Here is a 10000-nt window from a genome sequence, read left to right on the forward strand (position 1 = left end):
ATGGACGATCACAAATCGGGGAAATAAGGGCGAGGGGTGGGGGGAAGGCTGGAAGAGCAAACAGGGAAGAGCAAAACGGGGGAACACGGGAACAGTGGGATCATCGTAATGATTTTGAGGCGGGAAACGCAAACGGGAACGTGCTTTTTGGGGCACGCGTTTTGTTTTTTTTTTTAATGGTAGCGGCACCTCTACCTACAAGAGGAACTTCAAACCAATCGAATTTGGAAATGGTACTAGTCCAAAGAAAGGGCTCTTTAACCAACGAAGTAAACACCGTTCAATCTACTACTTGCGCATCTTGAGAAACTCCGAACCAAAAACTGCGAACCAACGCAAACACAAACGAAAACGAAAGAAATAGAGAGAGAGTGTGTGTGTGAGAGAGAGAAGGGAATAATACTTGGCTGGCTGATACGAGCTATCCCGGGGCATACACTATTTGCAATTGATTGTGATGAAGGTGGTGAGCAGCGTTCGCTGCCGATGCTTCTAATGAGAGACTACGCGATAAGGTATAAAATGCATCAACCAAAAAAAAAGGGTAAACAATTAGAGAGAAGCATTTACTACGCTAGTAAACATTCGCCAAAAAAACGGTAATCCGTAAATAATCCTACTTCTAGCCGCCCAAGGCAATGGTCTGGCAATGCCTGCCTGGCAGCCCTTTTTTGTGGCTTTCTAAAAAAAGTGGAAAGTGGAGCGGCATAAATTTAAAGTTTGCCTCGGAATTGGCCACTTTTGGGACTTTCGTTCGCTCGAAAGTAGCTACTACGAGCTAAAAAATTCTGGAGGAGATAATCCTTCAAAATGGTCACCACCGTCAGTGTGAGTGTGAGTGAAACATATTTACTCGTGCACGAAGAAGCACGATAGCTCTCTAACCCCGTTTAGAACTTTCGCCCCATAAACTGGATGTCCATTACTCTAGAGTGGCCTTCATCGTCGGTTTCATAACGATGCTTTGACTTAATTCAAGTTTGGCGTGTAGCGAGTTCGTTAAAGCTTCTTTTTTTAAGAAAAGACGAACCTCCATTCTCGTTATTTCAGTAATAGAGCCATTTTGTCGTTTCGTGATAATGATGCTCTCAACTGTCGAATAGCATCATCCAAATGGAAGTCTCTGGCGCTCCCTTTTCATGATACCCGAGGTCATGAACTCATCTCATTAACGAAAGTGTTATCCAATAAAAAGTCGGTTTCACACCTTCGATCGACCGATCGTCATATCGATCGTCCAACAAATGCGCACCTCATCTCATCACATCAACCTATAATCATCTGCTAACTATCGATCGAAGCACGTGCGCCAAACAGTGGTAGGAGTGTGGCCACTCCGCCTCGAAAACACTAAAAGCAACGTGATGGGCGCTTGTAAGCATCCGGATCACCTCCTCCACAAACCTCATCGCTTCGAAGAAGAAGCAAAAAAAATTATCGATCTTCAATCGAATCCAATCGAATAGGAATGTATCGAGATGAACGAATTTCAAATGCAACAAACGACCACCCACCCACCCGCGCGCCCTCCCGGAGTGACCGGAAATTGTAAACAAATGCTCATTCAGCTCCACCACTCCTTTTTCCGTCTCCGCTCTCTTTACGCCATTCGAGCTCTCGAGCTGTCGGACCGGAAGGTCACTGAGAAAACGGTGAAATGCGATCCACTGGCGTGAGGGCGTGAGCTGGGGGGGGGGGGGGTGGGTCCACTAATATAAATATTTACATACCAATTAGCCCATAAGTTGCAGGCGACGAAATCGAAACCGGCTTCGGGGGGATGGGGGGATATTTTCGCGATTTTATTGGAAGAAAACTGAAAGACCTGCCCTGGCTGGACTGTGCCAGGGATGCTGATGGCAGTGGCTGTCGGCATCAAACAGGTGGTGAACTTCATGCTTCATGATTAATGTCTGCTCGATGTTTGTTTAATGTCGCTCAATGGCTCAAACGCGATGGATTCGGATTGATGACACATGTTGCAAACTCACTCAAAGACGCGTCTTATCGGCAATCGTATGGCCGTGCAGACCGAACACGCTGCTACCAATGCACCAATTCTCGATTGGCCAATTAGTGTGTAGTTGGTAGTTCCCACCCACAAAACCAATCGAGATAAATCCCGTGCTCGACGAGGGACTCATTAGCCGTATATTGTAGCGGTGCAGCAACGTGCCACACAAAAGGGCCCGTGGCGAAATGATTGATGATCGGACGGTCGGTCTGTACATTCCTAGTTCGGGTTTCGCACCGATAGCGCATAGCTTGAACGATTCTTAAAGCAAAAGGTAATAAAGGAGAATGATGCCGCATACGATAAAGCGCCAATAACTGATGCAGCCGCGCAAACATTGCAAGCACATGCAAACTTATGTACAGCAAACATCGAAAGCATTATATACAATATACAAACGAACAAATTATAACTAGCCTAATATATGTGTATACAGAACATCTACAACGAAACAGTAGTATATATGCAAACACGCCTGACGCCCAGTGGCGAGTTTCCTTTTTGTTGTTTCTCAATCACCTTTTGTGGACCGATGAACAGTATGTTCACATCAGCAATACAAGGAAAGGAAAATGTGTAGCGAATGAAGCAGAGTCAAATGTTGGGGAAATCTGTAGCAGCTCTGAACTACACTAACCGGTATTCAAGAGTATAGCGGCATGTTTCTAATGTTTTGTTTTTTTATGGTAGTGGTGGAAGGAAGAACTGGCATACCGAAGCGATTGCATTTACATTTGCAGCCATAAAATGGAAAAGGCTATCAGCTACGGATAGAGAACTCGTTACTCTCTCTGGCAAGTAGTCACACACGATCGTACACCGTACATTTCTCGAGACCGTGGTAGGAAGCGATTAGATTGAACGGATCAGCCGCTTCATCTTCAGAGGAGGTTATGTTTCGTGAGGGTTGTGTGCATGTTGTTTGTGGCGGGGTAAGAGGCGGGGTAGCAGTCAAGATTGACCTCAGCCGTAAATTATATCTACACGAAAAGGTCGACTCACAATCGTACGAGCCCCTTCTCAGTGAACGATTGTTGGTGTTTGGGGAGATCGGGAAAGAAAACAGACCTGATCTGATGCTGTATGTGTATGTGGAAAGGATTGTATCCCGAAGAAGGTGGTAGTGGTGTTATCGCTGGTGGTTTTTTTTTGCGATTCGATCTTATTTATAAATCTCACGATAGATGGCTGGTTCTCTTCACCGCTTCGTTTCTGTTTCTGCTCTTGATTTTTTGTTGTGTACAATTATGATTAGATTGACTGGGGGGAAGGGGGGTTGTTGGGAGTGAGACTGAAGGTTTGAAGTGGGAACAAAGGAACAGAGGAACAGAGCATCGAGGTGGAATGGAAGGAGAAGGGATGGTTTTTGGGGAGTAGTATGTCTGTGTGATTTGTATGGCTGAGTTTGCGATTTTGCTTGTTTTACTCTTGTAGTTGAGTGTTATATAATATCCAGATGTAAACCAATTGGCCCTAACCACTTTCGTAAACCGATCGATTGAGATAGTTCTGTTCAGAAAAAAAAGAACAACAAAAAGAAAACTTTCCAATAATGCAAAACACATTCCCAATAGCATAATACACAAGAATCATTAACACACGCTAACACAAATACACACAGCAACACACAATACAGAAGGTGATTGAAGAGATAAAGAGAGTAAGAGAGAGAGAGAAAGAGAAGGAGGATATGGAGGAAAACTCGGATCGCAGCGTCGCCAGAATCCAGAACAATTGGCAAACGAGAAGAGATGATAAAAGAAGGGTACTAAAGGCGAAGGCTTCATCGCGAAGTCAGCGGAACGAAAGAAAGTTTAATAAGGAACCAAGAGACCACCGAACCCATCCCGGGCAAGAGATTAGCTAAGGAGCTAAATTTAAAACGGAAACCAAACATGTAAAATTAGTAACTTCCGGATGAAAGTGACTAAAAACAGAAGAGAAAAAAGGTGGAGAAAAGAAAACCAGCCGGTCTATCCGGCCAGAACATCTTTCCAGTTCTCTCGGGCACCGAACACAACCAAAGATCAGACCTGGCGAAAGAGCTGATAACAGACCCAGAAGGTTTTAGCTACTCCGTGCAACTAGACAGCATCTAATACGAGCGAGCGATCGAGCTACACGGGCAAAACTTTTCAGAAAGGCACGTACAGTAGTGATAAGAGAAGGCCAGGGAGAAGTCAAGACATCGAAAATGCAGATCAAACCGACTACGATAACGTTTTTGGGGAAGGAATCTTTTTGAAGTTCAAATGGGGGCGCGTGCGTACACGCCCAAGGCCAAAACATTACGTAAAAAAGATAGAAGAAAACCGGGAAGGGAAAAAACCGATTAACAAACATTCCAGACGCAAAATGGTGGAGGTGGTGAGGGTGGTAAGGGTGACTCAAACGTCCCCCGTGAAGGTGAAAATGAATGGATGCTAAATGGTTCATTGCTGAGCTGCTGAGCCTCGTTCTCTCTACCGGGTACCAACCAACCAGTGAGCTAGCTACGGAAAAAAACGAAACTCTAAAACAAAACCAAAGTACATCTCAACGAGGGAGTTGGGGAGGTATTACGGGAGTCATTTAAAAAACGGGAGGCCGGAGGGCAAGGGGACATAAACCGGTTGGTGCACGAAAAATTGAGGGAACAGGATCAGGATCGAGTCAAACGGGGAAGGATTATCATTTTTTTGTGGGGTCGAGGGGGGGGTAGGTTCCAGGAAGTTCGAATTCTTTTTTTTTGTTGGCGCATTTTTTGCTTCTTGTTCTATCTCTGATTCGGAATCCTACACTCTATCGAGAATATTTGTCGTAAAATCGGGAAGAAAACTGACCAAAACTTGCACGACACCGGCGAAATCCGTGACAAAGCATAAGCCAACGTTCGGGCCAGGCGCAAAACCCCGGGGCGCGATCTCATCCCGCGATCCCGCCGCTCACGTGATGTCCCCGGCGGCTCTCTATCGGTATCGGTTTGCGATGCGGTATCATTCGTTCGCTCGCTCGCTCGCTCGCCGGCTTGGCCAATGGTCGATTAGCATGGAAAGGTTTGTTGGTAGAGCTCCGCCGGGGTCCGACATTTACCAATCCGCCCGCGGGATGGTCCGAACGGGATGAGATGAGTGCCAACGGCCTGGCCCTTCTGTCGCTGGTTGTACTGAGAAAAGCAGTCTCTCGATCACGCGGGTAAGGCGGATCGAACGAACCATTCACGAGACTGCTTTTCTCCGGATTTCTAAAGGTTCACGCTCGTCCAGCCCCCCGAGAAATTTCCGGAGGGGGGTGGGGGGGTGGGACGAGCGAAACCCCGAGATAAGACTCTTGGGTGCGTCTCTTTTAGTATACAAAGTTTGCGTCGTCAACAGAGGATTCTACAGCACGCCTGCCGCCTGGTCGTATCGCGTTTGCCCATTCCGAACGGTGAACGTTAAAGCCGTAACTACCCCAGGAGGGGCACCGGGATGCGTTACGGTGTTGAAACGTTCAGTGCATGTGTCTGAGTTGTGACACACACACACACATGGTATCCCGACGAAGCGAAGAGTTTTTGATGACGAGATGATGGTTATAGTAGTAGTAGTGGTGCTGGTGATGGATGCAAACGATGCGTCGTACCCGGTTAACGGTGACGCGTTGACCTCATGGTGCCCGGTTGTAGGCCGAACACACGAAGCTTCTTCCACACAACCACACACGCCGGTTAAGCTTTGAGGAGTTCGAGGCGCTGTAAATCTTAGTTTTGGTTCTTTAGTTTTAGTAGTAAACGTAATGAAAGTGGAAACATCATCCCATCATGTCATGTCGCCTCGGAAGGTAACAGAACGCTAGAAACTCAACAGGGAAGTTAAGAAAAACTCCAAAAAATGGCAATAAAAAAAAGGAAAAACGGAAGCCCGAACCGATCTCCAGTCGGCGGATGAATAGAACGAAACGAATATCGGAAAACGATAAAAACCAAAAACATACCAATCACAACGCAAGAGAGATGTACAGCAGAACAAGAGAATAAAGAGAAAAAACACACAAACACCCAGAGACACAGACAGTTTACAAGGCGGAGGAGCGCGCGTACAAATTACAGCGTAATGTGTCTTGGCACGTGTCTTTGAAAACAATCACGAGAGATCACAAGAAACAAATATGAAGGAAAAGTGAGATGAGACCGAAGAGAGAGAGAGAGAGCGGAAGTGGAACAATACGTCGAGAAGGACAACGAATCGAAGGGTGTATGGGTGAGTGTAACATGTCTTGAGTGCTCTTGACCGGATGACCGTGTAATCTCGTCTTCGATGCAGTGTATAGACAATGGAGGAGATGGATAAATGGTGCAAGAAGAAGAAATTGGAGTTTGGTCGAGGGCCCGAAAGTTTGGCCACCGAATTGCAGCGGCACGTGACCACATCTGGTGGGGCCACGTGCGGAGATAGTGGTTAGCTAGGTTATATCGAACATCGGTTACACAACATTTACCATCGAGAAGCAACATATTAAGATTTCATTTGCCCTTTTTTTTTTGCTTAGTGTGTTAGTAGCATTCCGTTTGTGGTTTTTGGAAGGAAAAATCGAACATCGTGCGAGAGAGAGAGAGAGAGAGAGCACCAGGATAAGACGTGACACCGGTAATGCCGGCTTTCCAGTGTTGCATCTAGGATCACGTCTTCAGCGTTCTCCCTCTCCCTTGTCGATCTTCCGATCGATTTCTTCATCCTAATTCACGATCCGGTATTTAAGGGAGGTTCGCTGGTGATCGGGAGTTGGTTCGCTGTTAGGATCGTACAACTCGCCAACCATCTCGTCACTCTGTCGTTTGTTTTTGTGTGATTGTGTGTGGTTAGTGCACGAGATACGAGATGGCAAAACAATAAACAACAACAGACATCGAGTACGGGCACAACATCGAGGACGAGGTTGCTTGTACCGATACTAGCAATAAGATGAACATCGAAACCACTTCGATTCGAGGAAACACAATAGAGAAGATAATTGTCAAACTATGTCGTGTTACGTACAGCGGCGGGTACAGTCATTAACAGAAGCAATACATATGTGAAAGCATAAGTACGGGAATACGCGGATAGGGAAGGGTGATCTATGCTCCGTAGAGCAACAAAAGCAACAGGTTCATAGTAGCTCCTCCATCAGGAAGAACAGAATCATTTGAGAAGGGAAAATAAAACGCCACTTGAAAATAATGCGAATATCGATATCAAATCATAGTCATTATCGCCGTAGCTGGTCCGTTCGTCCGTCATTCTGTCCGTTCCGGTCAAATCATAACATCCGTTTTCTCGTGAAGCAGACTATTCCATCAGGAAATTGGAACATTGCAAATGGCGTATGACGCATCTTAACGAAACGATGCAAGGAGGAACTGATAACGAAGAAGCGATTGGTTGTATGTGTGTGTGTGTGTGTCGCGCAGATAGCGCAGAAGCTACTCTGGCTATCATTGTGTTGCTCCATTGTGTCGTCCTCGGAGTCGGAGACATTCCAAGACGAGATGCGGTATTACGAGATGAGACGAACGGGCGCGATAGAGCGATGGTGGTGGTGAAACAACAACAACAACAACAGTTCCGTTGCGCTCCATTTGTGAGCCAGTTTTGGAAGTTCCTAGAAGCTACCCCTCTTTTCCTCCTCGAGAACCTATTTTTGCCCAAGACATACATACACACCGAGGCGTTCCGAGGAAAATGATAATTTATCGCTAATAATGCAGTGAACGTAGCAAAGAGCAGCATAAAGGCCGACAGGCATCTCCTGCCATGGCATGGCCCGGGCCTGGTTAGATTGATCGATGAAAAGCAACTCATTCTCGGGAGGGACGGCGGCATCATTAGTACGGCGCAACACGCAGGCCGGTCCATCGGACTCGCGTGTGTAACAGACGAAGACGCCAACGTCGTCGCCACTGCTACCGCTTAATACAACAAATGTGCCCACTTTGGGATTAATAGTGGCCAGCAATAGCTCGAAAACGATCGAGTGCGAAGCAACCTTTTCGAGTGTGTCTCCCGGTCTGTGTCCCAGACCCTCACTCGGGTGCGTCATTAATTATTCCAGACGTTTCCTGTCTCCAGACATTCTGGCTGGCCGGCTGGCTGGCTAGGGCTATGGGGAGCTGGCGTGCCCGATCCATCGGCCAATAGATTCATTAGTCATAATCATCCCGAATTGCGGACTACCGCGACGCGACGTGAGGTGGTTCTCGTCAGCTCAATCGACTCCGACGTAGTTCACTCGACATCATCGGGTATCGGGGGTGGTGATAGGTTTGCTTTCCTTCCTCGCTTTCCTAGAAGCACCTATAGCAGCATTACACACCAGACTGGCAATGGTTTTGTAGCTCCTGTCGAACGACTGGCCAATACTCGCCAAGGGCCAGGCGCAAAACGACACAAGACAAAGTAGGTACCGTCACCAGTACCAGCCATCATGCCACACCGTGCTATTAATAATTCATTTATCTTCGTTTACGTCCCGGGTAGACCGCTTTTACGATGATGATGATGATGACGATGTGCGGCCATTGTCGATGAAGGAGTCGCCATCCTTAAAAAATGTAGAACCACGCGCTTATGCAACGTGACGCATTCACTGGTGCGCATTCGCTGAACTCACGCCAAAGCCGCCGTCAACGACGACGGCACGATCCCATTACCGATGCTGTCTGCCAACAAACAACATGCATTTAAAAGTCTCGCACTAGTGCAGCATAATTGCAGCATCGCTCTCAAATGCAGCAGCAGCAGCCCGGGGGATCCACAATTCCATTATGGATTCCCAATATACTGTGAGTGCTACCTCCATCAGCGAAATTAACGGAGCTCGCCCCGAACACAAACAAACAGCTGGTAGAGCGAATCCCTCCAGCGAAATCCCAAACAGAACCCTAGGGCAATTATGAAAATTCAATGCTGATTGTCTCCCTACGAGTCCCAGTGCTGAGAAAGCATTCGCCATTCCAATTGTCTACGCTTACGGATGGCCTACTTCGCCGTGACAGTTACGTGACAGTGCAGTGGCTGATTTGCAAAGTCAATTTGTCATTCGATCCCTTCTCTATCCCCCCAAGCGGCAGAGATAGAGAGAAAGAGAGAGTGAGAGAGCGCGCCGAGAACTGCTTTTGCACTATGCAGCGCATTGGGGAGACCGCACGAAGTGCAAAGTGCAAGGCGGCCTTCCTTCCCTTCCTTTACCCGGGTTGCCCGTTGACAAATCCGCTAGAAAGCGCACTTAAGCGATTGCTAATCCGATGGCTTTCCGGTCCCCGACTGCTGGCTGGCGTGGGGTGTTTGTATTATTGTAATCCGATCAACACTGAGCGAACGAAATTGAAATTCTTTTACGCAGACAAACAGCTTAAACTAATACCGATGGCACGAGCGTGCAACAGACAGCCAGAGAGAGAGAGAGAGAGAGATAGCTCCTGCTCTATAGGACAGATTATTGGAACACTGAATGCCATGTTCCATGGTTCCAAATGGATTGACTTCTGGCATTTGCTCCCGTTGGCCAGAAAGGGCAACTATTCTATCAGATTGGCGCAGATTGGCCTCTACTGGCCATCACCTGTCCTTTGGGCATTTCCTTGCTCATGGACCAGCGCTTCTGTCTTCTGTCCTATCTGATTCCCTTCCATCCCCCAAGGGGGAAAACTGCGCCGAGATGAAATTAGGTTCTCACTTCATTAGCTCCGGGAGAACGGAGATCAAAAGGGGGGAGCGGACAGACAGCAATGGGGACCGAGCGAGCATATGTCAGGTCCGGAACTATCACATCCTTCATCGGTCATCTCGGTACCGCTTATCGTCCCATCGGACCCTCGCTAGCCGATGGCTGGCTGCCTGGCGCTCGTTGGCTTTTAGGTTAATTGTTTTTGAATCGTTGCCAAATGAAATAGCGAACCCCGGGGGGAAGGAGGAGGAGGATATAGACGCCGCACGGCTGTTGTTGTTGTCAGCGGACCACGAACTTTCGAGAACGAGAAGGTCAGCG

The 10000-nt window shown here is 47.5% G+C and overlaps 1 protein-coding gene across 5 annotated transcripts in view; it reads right to left on the reverse strand.

Moving 5' to 3' along the window:
• LOC125958038 (potassium voltage-gated channel protein Shab) overlaps positions 1–10000 on the reverse strand; it is an 82990-nt gene that overhangs the window by 26322 nt on the left and 46668 nt on the right. The window lies entirely within an intron of this gene.

The sequence above is a fragment of the Anopheles darlingi genome, chromosome 3 (genome assembly GCF_943734745.1).
Source record: "Anopheles darlingi chromosome 3, idAnoDarlMG_H_01, whole genome shotgun sequence".
In the NCBI taxonomy this organism is placed as follows: Eukaryota; Metazoa; Arthropoda; class Insecta; order Diptera; family Culicidae; genus Anopheles; species Anopheles darlingi.